The sequence below is a fragment of the Mauremys reevesii genome, linkage group 4 (genome assembly GCF_016161935.1).
Source record: "Mauremys reevesii isolate NIE-2019 linkage group 4, ASM1616193v1, whole genome shotgun sequence".
In the NCBI taxonomy this organism is placed as follows: Eukaryota; Metazoa; Chordata; order Testudines; family Geoemydidae; genus Mauremys; species Mauremys reevesii.
Window position 1 is genome coordinate 73,038,762 of NC_052626.1, and position 13,530 is coordinate 73,052,291.

The window sequence follows — 13,530 nt, forward strand, 5'->3', positions numbered from 1 at the left end:
AGGGAAATAAATTCGCCGCACCAACACGTCAAGTAGTCCCCTCAGGAGGAGCCAGCGAACCCTCCCCCCACCCCCAGCGGAGGCCGGCGACCCCTCCTCCTTCACTCCCAGGGAGGCGGCATGGGGTCCAGAGAGGGGGCGTCCGCCTCCCCCCCAGTCTCTGTTTCCTCCCCCGTCTCCTCCGCCTCCTCCCCTTCCCCGCTTCAGAGCCGGAGTAGCTGTGAGAGAGCGTGTCGGGCGCGCGCAGCGGTAGCTCGGGCGCGCGCCCCAGGCAGGCAGGGAGGCCGACGGCGGAGTGATCCCGGCGAGCGGGTGCTGCGGCCGGGCCGGGTGAATGGGATTGAAGAAGAGTTCAGCTTCTCGGCTTGTTTTTGTGTCACAGTTTCTCTTCTCCTGCGCCTCTTCTGCTTCGTTCCTTTCTTCCCGTCCGCCCCCTGCAGGAGGAGCCCCCTGGGGAGAGGGGGAAGGAAAAGGACCTCCCAGAGGAGAGAGAGAAGAGGAGGAGGAGGAGAAGGGAGCAACCTACCATCTTCCACTCCCAGCTTAGATTAAAGAAAGTGAGAGGAGGAGAGAGAGGAGCCCAGAAGAGGGGGACAGGGAGGCCCAGAGGAGCCGCAGCACCTTCCCCCTATGAAGAAGAGCCCTCCCCCTCAGAGAGAGGTCCTGCCAGGGGGACCCCAGCCAGCCACCAGCAGCAGCGCCACCAGCAGGGTGTAGTATCCCACCTTTTGGATTCTCCTCCTCCTCCCTATTCTCTCCTTCTGCTCTTTTCTATGAGTAGCTCTATCCCTCGCCTCCCCCGTGCTTTTCTGTCTGTGTCTCAGGGAGTTGGTTGGGGGAGGGTGGAAGAGAATAGCTGGGGTGGGGGGGGGGGGAGGAGCAGTCTACATAGGACGCTTCAGCCAACTTGGAGCTAAGGAGCAACAACTTCAGTGTAAACCCCCCCCCCATCCCAGGCCTCCGACCCCCAAGGGGATAGAGCCCTAGGGGGCCATGTCCTTTCTCTCGCCCCTGCATGCACTGAACTAAGTTTCTGAGGAGGGGGAGCGAGAGATGGAGGTGGGTGACACATTGGGGTTGTGGTGAGGAGCAGGGGGAAGGAGATGACACATTGCACTGGGGATGGGGTGGGGGAGGGAGGTTTATTCCCTCCTCTCTGGTTTTCTTCAGAATGATTATTTCCAGGCCTTTTGCTTTTGGTTTGATTTTGTTCCCTGTGATGCCGAGAGGGAAGTTTTATTATTATCTTTGAAACGATGCTGCTCTGATTATTGAGAATTTGTAGTAAAGCTGCTACTGCAGTTTTTTTCCTCTTTAATTTGCCTTTGTGGCCAGAGCAGTACTGGGAAAATTCCGTTTCTGCAAGTTGTAATTCAGAAGTATCTCCTGCCTCCCTCGTTCTGGGTCTGCCCTTGCACAGGTACAAAGCTCAGTGGAAGGACACCTCTGGGATTTCACACTCCTACTTTGGCACATATTTGCGATGATTAGAGACGTGTACCTTTTCTCTTCCATTTCTCTGTGTGTAGGAGTGGGGCTGTGTGTGGGACTCTGCCATTTGGTCTAGTCCCGTTGTGCACACTCCTCTCACCACTTCTTTTTCTGTTTGCTTCTTTATTATTCTGAGCTTCACTGTTGATAGCATTTCTTTCTCTCTGACCACATTTTTAGCGTGGTGGGTGCTTGCAGGACTGCACTGTTAGATTTTAGATGAATTTATATTGGATCCGCACATGGAGTCCTTCATTCAACTTCTATTCACTTGAGTGTCACAGAATGAGTATGCACTGTTAGGGTACAAATGTGGTTGAACAGAGTAATTTCCAAGTTCCTAATTCTTTTAATGGGGCATGGTTGCTAGTGGAGTGGTGGTTTTTGTTTTCCTTGGTTTATAAATGTCATCACAGTTCAGTCACATGCTAGAATATTCTTTGTTTAGATATCAAAGTAGAGTATCTATTCAATATGTCCCCACTTTTTTATTTGAAGTGATGGTGCTCCCCTACAAGTTTTATACATTTATAATTGTAGATGTGAGGTTCTTTTACTTGATGCTTGTTTAGGCCCAAGCACTGAACTTGACCTGAACTTTTGTTCATTTTTTTTTTTTATCTCAGTAGTGACTGGGTTTAAAAATATCCTATTGGGGACAGTAATTGTCATGTTGTGTATTGTTGTGTACAGTGGGTCTGAGTGAGGGAAAAATTTGATATGGGCAACTTGTGCCCTGGAATCTTAACATTTTAATAATTAGAGAGTGACATTGCTACATTTGCACATTGGTTAGTTGGATGTGTGCAAGAATTTTCTCAGCCTAAGTTCATTCTAATAAAGAATGAATTTATCATCACATTAAACGTATATTACTATTTCAGAAGGAAAAGGAAAGGGCAGTTACCCCAAATGCTTATATTAATGGGGCACTTTTATTAATATCTTAGAATTTTAAGTATCTAATGTGCTTTCTGCTATTTAAAACGTTGGTTTGCTTTTTGCCTTCTACTCAACATGGACAATGAAAACAAGTGGTTAGTTTCACTTTTGATTGTAGTCAGTTTCATATTTGAGATGTCTTCATTCTCTAACCCAGAGCTGGTGCTGTTTGGATTCCCTGTATTGTAGGGGAATGTTTAAATATCAAAAGAAACTTATTTGTCATTAAAATTAATTGAAGAAAAATGGTAATAGTTTTTATAGAAGCTTAATAAAAACTTAGATTGTTTTTAAGTTTTGTGCCTTAACCTACTTACCAGTGTTCCTGTAAAGATATAATGCAAAACACAAACAATGCCCCCTCCCCATCCAACCTACAAACTTTTGAAAGGTCTGTTTTAGGTAAAATATGTGAATAGTCCAACATTAACATACTACTGTATATTTAAAATTGTATTTGATTAGCATTTAAGAGCAAGGTCTCCAACCAAAAACTTCACCCACAGCACAGCTAGTGTTTTATAAATCCATACTAGTTAAAGTAGTTATTCACCCACATTTTAGTACAAACATCACTTTTTTTTTAATCTGGGAAACGCTTTGATTTCAGAATGAAATTATTAGTTTTCCTGAAGTAAAGAATTTTGTAGTTTAGTAAATATTATGATAGTTTTAAACATTTATTTTTCCATGGAATTGTTTTTCACTTTAAACTTTTGTCTTAGTGAGATGAAAAAATTAGATTCTCGTGTGTGTGTGTGCGCTTATATATTTTAGGAGTTTGAGCAACTGACAGTAGGGATGTTAAGCAATCCTCTTACGTGATTGGAAAGTTAAAGGTATCCTCGCCTTTTGTCACCCTGGAGATTCTCTTTTTGCACAAGCAAATCTTGGTAAGGTATTATCCAGCAGGAGGTGCTTGTGCTGCAAATGCCCATCAGCACCTGGAAGTCTACATCATACCTGCAACATACTTGAGCTCTATTGATCTGGGCAATGAAGGATATGATTTTACTCCTAAATTTGGGTTATTGAGTTTCATTTAAGAAGTAGCAAGCTTGGTGTACTGATACATAATTAAAGGGAGCCTCTCAAGGTACTTTTCATAATTCAAAAAGTATTTTTACTATTGTCTATGAATAATTAGCCATTGGAAGGTTAATATTTGAAGTCTTTCCTTCTGGTTTTGTTTTTCCCTGTGCATGTAGGGTTATTTATGCATCCTGAACTGGGTTACTCTTGCCAGTTTGTTTTTATAAGGGTGCAGAAGTCTGCTGGGTTGCTGGCATTGACTTTCTTCCCTTTTGGAAATGAAAATATAAAAAGCATTTTATTTTTAAAATGTTTGGAGAGGAGTTATAGGAAGTCATGGATTTTACAGTTGTGGCTTTTTAATATTTGTATGTTCAGTTTTGGCTATCCAACTTTGACAGTAACTCAAAGTTTTAATGTAGAATTTTTAAAGTGTATCCCCCGCCCCTTAGTGTTGAACTTGCATTTCTATTCACAGTACAGGGCCTGAGTATTTCTTCTTCTCTCTATATTCCTATTTTGGGGGTGATATACTGAGAAGTTTTGAAAATGCAAATAGAAATTGTAAACTTTTTGCATATTATTGAATTGATTGGATATGTACAAAACGGATCAGTTTCTTGTTTTAAAAATATAAAGTTTGTTTTAATTGGGTCCTTGGAGGTTTTGTTGTTTTGTATACTGTAGGAAAATTCTAATGGTGAAGATATGTCATAATTGTAATTGTTCATGCAGTTTGTTTTATAGGGAAAGAACTGTCCTTTAAATATGAAAAAATTAGAGCTATTTAACTGTTTCAGAGTATTCTGTATGCTTTGTGCTCTGGGGGACTTTACTTGAATGAAATGAATTAATATCATTGGAATTTATTTACTACTGGTATTTCTGGTTAAATCTAACATAAATTTTAAAATTTACAGGGACTTTGTGGGGTATCTTATTTAGTATGTTTTGGACACTGCATATTAGATAAACTGCCCTGGTGCTTTATTATTCTGTGCATCTTCATGTATATGTCTATAATTAGATATCTTTTTAAACTCTCTACTACTTGGTATGGCCACAGACTATGGAGGAAAGCTTCTTTACAGAATTTAAGAAGTGGACATCATCTTTAACTGTTTCCACCAAGACTTAAGTATCAAGGGAAACAGAGCATAATGCTGTAAAGATATATAATTTTTGAGATATCTGAACCCATAGTGTCCAACTACTGTGGCTAGAAAGAGCGGGAGGGATAGCTTAGTGGTTTGAGCATTAGCCTGCTAAACCCAGGGTTGTGAGTTCAGTCCTTGGGGGGGGGGGACCATTTAGGGATGTGGGGCAAAAAATCTGTCTGGGGATTGGTCCTGCTTTGAGCAGGGGGTTGGACTAGATGACCTCCTGTGGTCCCTTCCAACCCTGATATTCTAACCTTGTTTTGAATTTTTTCTGTGCCAGGCATGAGGGTACTGTGGGTTTTACCACACAAACCTTTACTTGTACAAATAGTCCCACTGAAATGGAGAATATCTAGTCTCTTCTATAGGTGTGGAGTCACCCTAGAAGAGGGAGCTGGTGCAGTTCCACTGTGCAGAGGGCCGTTCCGTGGGCCTGACCGTGCTGGAGGAGAGGCCCTGATATAGGAGAGAAAATGCAAGAAGATCCATCATTTTATATGCATCTTGTCTTCCCCTACCCCCACATGGGGCAGTGTAAGAATCTACTGAGGCTAGTTCTGCCGCCTAAGGTCTGGAGAGAAGATTCCTGCCCCTGTGCATGTTCTGAATGCCCCACCAAGTTACTTGTGCCAGAAACTAGGTTCAGGGTTTTTGCTAATGCTTTCTACTTACACAAAAGTTTGTAGGATCAAACCATATATTGAGAAGGCGGAACAAGTGTGGTACAGGTTTTTGTGTGTCTTGACTGCAACAGGCAAGATGTTTGTGTCCTGTCTTGTTAATACTTGTTAATAGAGGGTGGACTTGAAGATAGTTTTTGTACATGTCATACATGTAATAGGTGGTGAAAAGATTAATATGTCAAGTTTGGTCTGGGGTCGAGGAGGTGTTTGGCTCGTGTCAGTTATGAAGGTGCAGAGTGTGCCTGTAGAAAGTGGGCTTAATTTTGGATGGAGGGTATTAGGAGTACTTTTACATTTCTTTATTTTCCCAATCTTTTTATTTTGTCATGTTATAAGGACTCCACCAATTTAAAAGTCTCTTCTATATGATTCTTGTTACATACTATTGTTACTTGTAATAGATTATTATAACTATTTTATTCTTTGTTTTTTTCTTTGTACATTTGACAACACTTTGTATATTTAGTTTCACCTTTTGTGTGTGTGAGGTTTTTGACACAGCAACAATGGAGAGAAAAATATCTTAAAATACTGAATATGTTAGTACTACAACAATAATTGGCGAGGAGACTTGGGACGTGGGAGCTGAATCAACTACTAATTTATTTGTTTTTAAAACTGACTACAGTTTGAGTTGAATTTATCTCAACTCTAGAATTTCATGGCCTTCAAATTGTTTTAAAACTATATAAAGCTCTTTTAGGCCCCTTATATTCCCCCTTAAATTGTTACACTTAAAGCTTTAACAACATTTTTAGTCTTGAAATTTCTATAAGTTTTTAAATAAAGTTTTTTTTTATTAAAAATGATTCTGTGACACATGGTTCATTATAAGCTTCATTTGTCTCTGTATTTGTTAATATTAATGCAGACCAGTGCAGGATCCCTTGCAGAGTTTATAATCTCTACAGGAGTCACTAAGTAATCTCTGCCTAGAAGCTCCACACCCTGATGTCTTGACCTATTCCAGACCCTCTCTGCATTCAGACTCTCTCTCTCTCTCTCTCTCTCTCTCGTTCGTTTTTTTTTTTTTTTTTTATCTGCTATTGCAAACACCCACTCTTTAGTCAGAGGTAATATGTGGAGGCTGTGTTTCTCAAAAAACTGGATCATGTAACTTAAAAATTAACTCTCTCTCTAAAACTCTTACGTAGATGCTCTCTTAAAAAAATCAGATGTGTCAGGAGTGTATTTCTGTTTGTGAGTTTATTATAGGCATACATTTTATTTTAAATTATTATTTCTTAAAATAGCATTTTTTTTCCTGAATAATTTTACATTTCCACACTACTGTGCTTTAGGGATAAAAGGCTACCTTACCAAATTCATTCACTATAAAAATGGCATTGAATATGCCTTAAATGAAGGACAGGGTGAGTGAGGTAATATCTTTTTATTGGACCAACTTCTTTAAGTGAGAAAGAGCTCTTCTTAAGCTGTTCTCCTTATCATGTAATTAGGAATGTGCTCTGAAAACTTTAGCTGGTGTTGGGGACTATCAAATGCCTGAATGGTTAAAATAGAGTGAGGAAGAGGATAGGGTCTAACAGGTTGGAGACTAGGGCTATGATGAGCTAATCTATATTTGGACTCAGTAGGGCTGTGAAAGAGAACTCAAACACAAGAGCCAAAAGATGGGTTTTGTCTTATTGTTTTGGCTGCATACAGAATACAAACTCTCTGCTGTTCCTTCTTCCCTTCAAGTCCTGAAAGGCATTGATTCCTCCCCCACTTCCCGCTGGGGATACAAATATTGTTAACCATGTGCGCTCTAAAGTAGTGTAAATGCAAGCAAAATAGTAGTTGATTTCGTTAGTCAATTAATTATCAGAGCTTTAAAATTTTAATGAAAACTTCTAAGTAATAACTAATTATTTTCTAATAAACTGACTGATAGTAACCATGGCAACAGCTGTCTTTGGCCTTATGGACAGTATTATTGCTGTATTGACGAAGCCTTTAGTTGCTTTTGTAGCCTGTCGCCTATGTGGGGAAGTGCAGTAGAATGTCTTTCAGGTGACTTCAGCAGCATTGCCAGTCCGTTTGTTGCAGTGTGCCGTTGCCTGTCTCTCTCATGTTCCAGAATTTCTTGGCCCTTTTTCTGCCTGCATGTTTGTGGAGGTGCTGATGATGCCTGGCTGCCTGGAAATGCAAGAACTGTGCTATGCCTCTTAGTACAGACTGTACTTGCATTTTTTCACTGGTTTTGCAGGGAATAGATATATCTTTAATTCAGAGCTCAAAATAATGACTTCTGGGTTTGGAACACAGTATGATTTTCCTTCCATGATAAATCCTTCTTAGAACAGGCTGGTAGGGGGAGCTGCCCTTCCCTCTATTGAACTGGAATACGGTGTATGTTTTCAGAGGCCTATACTGAAATACAGCCATTTAATTTTCAGCTAAGCTCAACTCCCTTTTTAGAGAAAGGGCAAGCTGCTGTTTCAGTGCATTTTGGTGATTGAGAAAAAGAGTAATATATTTCCAGTTAATAAGTAGTAGGCAAGGGAAATACTCCCTTCACAAAAATACTTTTCCCAGTGAAAATCAGAAGTGTTGTTTGAAAATCTTCTCTAATGTTATTGAATGTAACAGTCCTGATAAAAATCTGAGTTGTTTAAAAAAATAATATATGCAAGCCAGAGCCTTTTCTATAGATTTTAATCTAGACAATTACTGCTTTTTTTAGTTATTGGTGAGTTTAGTGATGATGATGTTGAACTCTGTGTTCATCTTAAATTTGATTAATATAATGAATAATGTTGACTTTGGTATAATGTACTTCGGGATCTCTGTGTGATATGTATATATGATACTGTAAAATGAGATGGTCAAAATATGGCCCCTGGAGATGTGTATTATAGCCTACATCTGGCCTCATCTTAAATAAGAATAGGGCTTATCATGGAGGCTACAGGTCCCAGTATACAGAGCTTTATTTTATTTTAGCAGCCTGCTAGATAAAGATGAACCATTGCATGCTGGGATCTGTAGTTTTCATGAGCCAAACTTTCATGATAATGGCTAGTGAACACAGCTATACTTTATGTAAACTAGATATGGTCCTTCAGGCTCCCAGCAAGCTGCTTAAGTGGCCCTTAGTTGAGCAGTTTGGAAATCCTTGATGTTCATATTATGCAGTAGAAATATTCTTTATTTACAAGTTCCTTGTAACCTCCAGTTGAGTAGTTTGTTTAGAGAACAGTAGTTGTTGGAAGACTTCTTTCTGCATGCAGAAGAATTATATAATTAAGTGCACTAATATACTACTTGATTTGTGATTGTAAAGGATACTAATTGTGATTCTTGAGAGTTTTTTACATGTTTCAGAGTAGTTCTGATGTTATGGATGTTTAACATTTGGCACCAAAAGTCTTTACTCATCTGCTACCAATATTATTTCCTCCTTCTAAGTTAAAGCATTGTAGCTGTGTGGCTTGTACTGCTATAGTTTAAGGTGAATAGAAAGGCTTTTTGCCTGCCAAGATATGACTTCAGTGTTCTGTGTTTATTGAGGTCCAGTGATACCATAACTAACCTCTAAAACAGAGCAGAGAAGTGCTTTTCTTTCTCTGCTTTAGGGGTTAGTGATGTCATTGGCTGTTACCAGGGGAACACAGAACCCTGAATTCAGGTTTTGGCAGGTAAGAGAAGGATTAAATTATGTTCAGATATTTTGATTTCAAGTGTCTTTGAGCATTGCTCTTCATTCCCTAACATAGGGAGAGTTCCTATTGAAGTCAGTGGAAGTCTTGCCTGAGTAAGGACTGCAGAATCAATTAATTAATTTTAACCCCTATAAATATATTGGGCCAATTTAATCCCTTGCATACCTTGATAGGCTTCGGTGGAGTTAAACCAGAGATGAATTTGGTTCAGTTTGTTAATTAATGTTATAAATTTGTTCCTTGTCCAAGGTCTTGCACACCAAATTTGATACAGAAATTAATTGGTGTCTAAATTTTTGCTTTAAGTAAACAAACAGTTTTAACTCTTTAGTTATACAAGTATTTAGAGAGAACACCTTTTTGTTGTATAATTTGTTCTTAGTGGTTGATTTTAAAAATCAAAGCAGTTGTGAAGTTATGCAAGAGCAAAAAATCTGAAATCAGTGATTGAAGAAATAAGTTAAAATATTTAAGGCCCCTGTCATGGTTCCTTCCCCACTCTGAACTTTAGGGTACAGACGTGGGGACCTGCATGAGAACCTTTAAGCTTAATTACGAGCTTAGATCTGGTTTTGCTGCCACCACTCAAATTATTTAAGAGTTATTTGGGAAACTCTGTCTACCTCTATCTCCCTCTCAAGTACTATAACCCTTCCCTGGGTAGCCTTGAGAGACTCCTCCACCAGTTCCCTGGTGAACACTGATCCAAACCTTTGGATCTTAAAACAAGGAAAAATCAATCAGTTTCTTAAAAAGAAGGCTTTTAATTCAAGAAAGAAGGGTAAAAATCATCTCTGTAAAATCAGGATGGAAAATAACTTTACAGGGTAATCAGGTTCAAAGAGCCCAGAGGAACCCCCTCTAGCCTTAGTTTCAAAGTTACAGCAAACAGAGGTAAAATCCTCTCAGCAAAAAGGAACACTTACAAGTTGAGAAAACAAAGATAAACCTAACGCGCCTTACCTGGCTGTACTTACAAGTTTGAAATATGTGAGACTGGTTCAGAAGATTTGGAGAGCATGGATTGATGTCTAGTCCCTCTTAGTCCCAAGAGCGAACAACCCCCAAAACAAAGAGCACACAAATACAAGCCTTCCCCCCCACCAAGATTTGAAAGTATCTTGTCCCCTTATTGGTCCTTTGGGTCAGGTATCAGCCAGGTTACCTCAGCTTCTGAACCCTTTACAGGTAAAAGGATTTTGGTGTCTCTGGCCAGGAGGGATTTTATAGTATTGTACACAGGAGGGCTGTTACCCTTCCCTTCATAGTTATGACAGCTCCAATCCTCCAAAACCTTATATATATACTTGACTTAAACATGTGAGTAGTCCTATTGAAATCAGTAAGAAAACTCACATACTTAAACTTCAGCATGTGTACGTTTTTGCTGTATGAGGGCCTTAGATGTTTAATCTTGGAAAGTGGTTTCTGGGCATATGCAGTAATTAGTTTGCATACAGGTCCTTACGGTAAAAATGTTTTCTCTGATTCACTGAGCAAATCTAGTTGTCCGTATGCTCTCCTTATACCTGTGCGGAATGTTGGAGCTCTGCTATGAAGATCTGAGAGGGAATTTTATCCGGAGTACACATTATTGGAATATATATTTGCATAACAGCTATCAAAATAGTAACTCTCTCTTCTACCCATTATATGCATTTCAAAATATTTTAAATATTTAGATGGTAATTAGCTCCTTTTGAGGCATGAAGTTTATTTTTTCAGAGCTGGTGTATTTGTGTATATTAAGCATTTTATTTCTGGTGGTTGTCTTTAAAACTCATCTACAAAAAAGGAAATAAATATAGAAATTTGTTTAAATAATGCCTTGTATGTAGATATGAGTTTGCAACTAGTTAGTCATAGCTTTCTCTAAATATGTTCTGTATCCACACACAACATAGTTAATACACTGTTAGTAACTGTGTCAGCTAACCATGTGTCACCCTTGCCAGAAGAGTGCTCTGTAAGATAGTGTAATGACCTGGTTACAGGAGGATGACCATTATTGTGCTGTAAGGGTGAAACCCCTAATTATTCCTATGTATCTGGGTAGGCTGGACCTCTTTCCTAGCTCTTTGTAGGGTAGGCCATCTCAGAGGGCATTGCCAAACATGTTGCTGGTGCTGCTCTTTGTGCGTGTCTTCCAAAGACTCTAACCCTGCTGAGGTAGTATGTGATAGTTGCCCTATTTACCCAGAATGCACTGATAAATATACTGTTAGAGAGTGCGATAAATGTGGATGTACAGATGTACGTGGTACACAGTTGTGTTGTGAAAAAAGCTGGTCTGTAAGCCTATCCTGTCTTGTAACAGGGTTGGATAAATGTTTCATGACTTGGAATGAAATCCTGGCCCCACTGAAGTCAATGACATTGACTTCAATGGGGTCAAGTTTTCACGCTGTTAACAAAAAACATAATTGGACCTAGTGCATAAGGGTAGGAGTGAAACTTCACTAGGCAATGTGGTCTAATGGATGGATCACTGGACTGGGACTCAGGAGGCCTGAGTTTTGTTCCTGTCTCTGCCATTGGCCTGTTGGGTGGCCTTAGTTAAGTCACTTAATCTCACTGTGTCTCAGTTTCCCCATCTGTAAAACTAGGATAATGATACTAACCTCGTTTGGAAAGCACTTTGAGATCTACTGACAAAAAGCACTATATAAGAGCTAGATGATATTAAAGGGTTTTTTGCTTTAATTGACCAAAGAAGTAGCCAGAAATTAATCACTGTTATGACTAAGCTATAGCATTGATATAGTCTCTAACCTCTCTTGCTGGTACAACAGAATGGTTTAAATACAAATACCCAACCTTAACTTTGAATAAGTGGTCAATTTTTAACAGCACTGTAAACATATCTTTCTGTAACTTTAAAAAAAAGTTACCTGGAGGGCTCAGGGGACTGGTAGTGAGATATGAAGCCTTAAACTGGATTCAAGCCAGTTTAAGTCCATAATAAACAAAATTTCTTGCAATTTCACAACTGTGTGGTCTCTGTGAATTGAGATGGTGATACCAATCCTGTTCCTATAGACATCTGTTTTGTCTTACAAATTCACCATCATATTTGGAATTAATTGGCTCTCTTGTTGGCATTCCTTTCATTTTTGGTCTCTCTGAAGAGATCTGGCAAACAGAACTCTCCCTTTATCCCATAGAGAGGATGTCTCCAGATTAAGGCTGAAATGAGTTAGAATAATGAACTACTTCTGTCCATTCAGTACTTGTTCTTTGGGTCACTAGAGCTTGAGTCCTGAAGTGAATTCTATGTAGGTGGACATTTGTATCCCACAGAGCCCTATTGACTTCTCTAGGACTCTACTCAAGGGCAGGGGAACTCATTGCAGGATCAGAGCTTAAGGTTTCAGTTTTAAGGGCTGCTGATTACCATGTTTTACCAGATCGCTTCAAACTCAAATTAAACAAAACTCCTTCCCCTGCTTCAAATATTTCTCATTGTTTATATAACAATTTTGCCATAGCTTAAAATTTGAGATGTTTTTGCCGTGTTGTTACGGAGGCTGTTCATGGATGTCTGATTGTTGGTGTAGAATTTTTATAGAAAAAGACCATTGGATCAGTTGCTTTAAAAAAAAAAAAAGTATTTGAGTACTGTAATTGTTACAACTGTATTTCAGTATTTTAGCCAATCAAATCATAGACATGTTGGACAATTACCGGTACTTTAAATGTTAAATTGAAGGTGGTTCCTGTTTAGGGGTTAATAACAGTATCCTCTTGGCCTCAGAGTTGATTAGCTCATGATAAGACTATTACTGTGTTAATAGGAAGTTGTTATACTGACATTTTAAATTAAATATTGAAATTGTAAATGAAGAAAAAAAGCTGTTTAAACACAAACTAAAGTTGCTGTCAAACTGCTGAAAGGAAAATTGTTTAAATTAAAAAAAAGGCCCTTTTGGACCTTTCTTTTCACAGCTTCTTAACTCCTGTAATTTCCCTTCTTCCTTCCTTTTTTTTTGTAATCCTTTCCCCATTCTCCTCACTGCAGGTCATCAGGGTTTTTGTCCCAAAAATAAATGTTCTATTTTGTTTACAGTAAGCCAAATATATCCCTGCCATAATTAGTGACTTCAGCGTGCTACATAAGGGGTAACTTTGTCTCATTGTTTTTAAGAATTGAGGTTCATGTGGTCCCTTGCATGAGCAAAGGGATGAAAATCTGTCAGATCTCTGCTTATGGCCATAGAAGATGTTGTTGGATAGATAGCACTTCATTGTCTGTCTTCACCCAGGCCTGGCAGAAGTTAGTCCTCAGGAATCCATCTCTGTGGCTATGGAAGGGGTGGACCAAAGGTCAGGAGAAGTTAGGGATGGAAGATGGATGTTCTCCATACACTTTGCTGTCTTTCCCTCACCTCTCTAATAAGGTTAAATATTCCATTAAAAGAAATTAACACTGACAGTACCATTATTAACTTTTGTGTTTACTTCCTCTGCACTGTTGCCCCTTCCTGTCTCGTTGGGCTTCTAGGAACAGTGGACAGTAAGAACCATGTCACATTTTAGAGGACTAAAACTTATTAT

At 39.2% G+C, this 13,530-nt stretch overlaps 1 protein-coding gene across 6 annotated transcripts in view; it reads left to right on the forward strand.

Moving 5' to 3' along the window:
* The first annotated feature begins 308 nt into the window (after window positions 1-308).
* PHF21A (PHD finger protein 21A) overlaps window positions 309-13,530 on the forward strand; it is a 280,009-nt gene continuing 266,787 nt past the window's right edge. For 2 of the 6 annotated variants that reach the window (XM_039534726.1, XM_039534729.1), the window contains exon 1: window positions 310-711. The gene's annotated coding sequence lies outside the window, so the exon portion shown is untranslated. Of the gene's footprint in view, window positions 712-1,348; window positions 1,421-13,530 lie in introns of those variants that run through there. The other 4 variants (XM_039534721.1, XM_039534724.1, XM_039534728.1 and 1 more) reach the window with 3 other exon arrangements.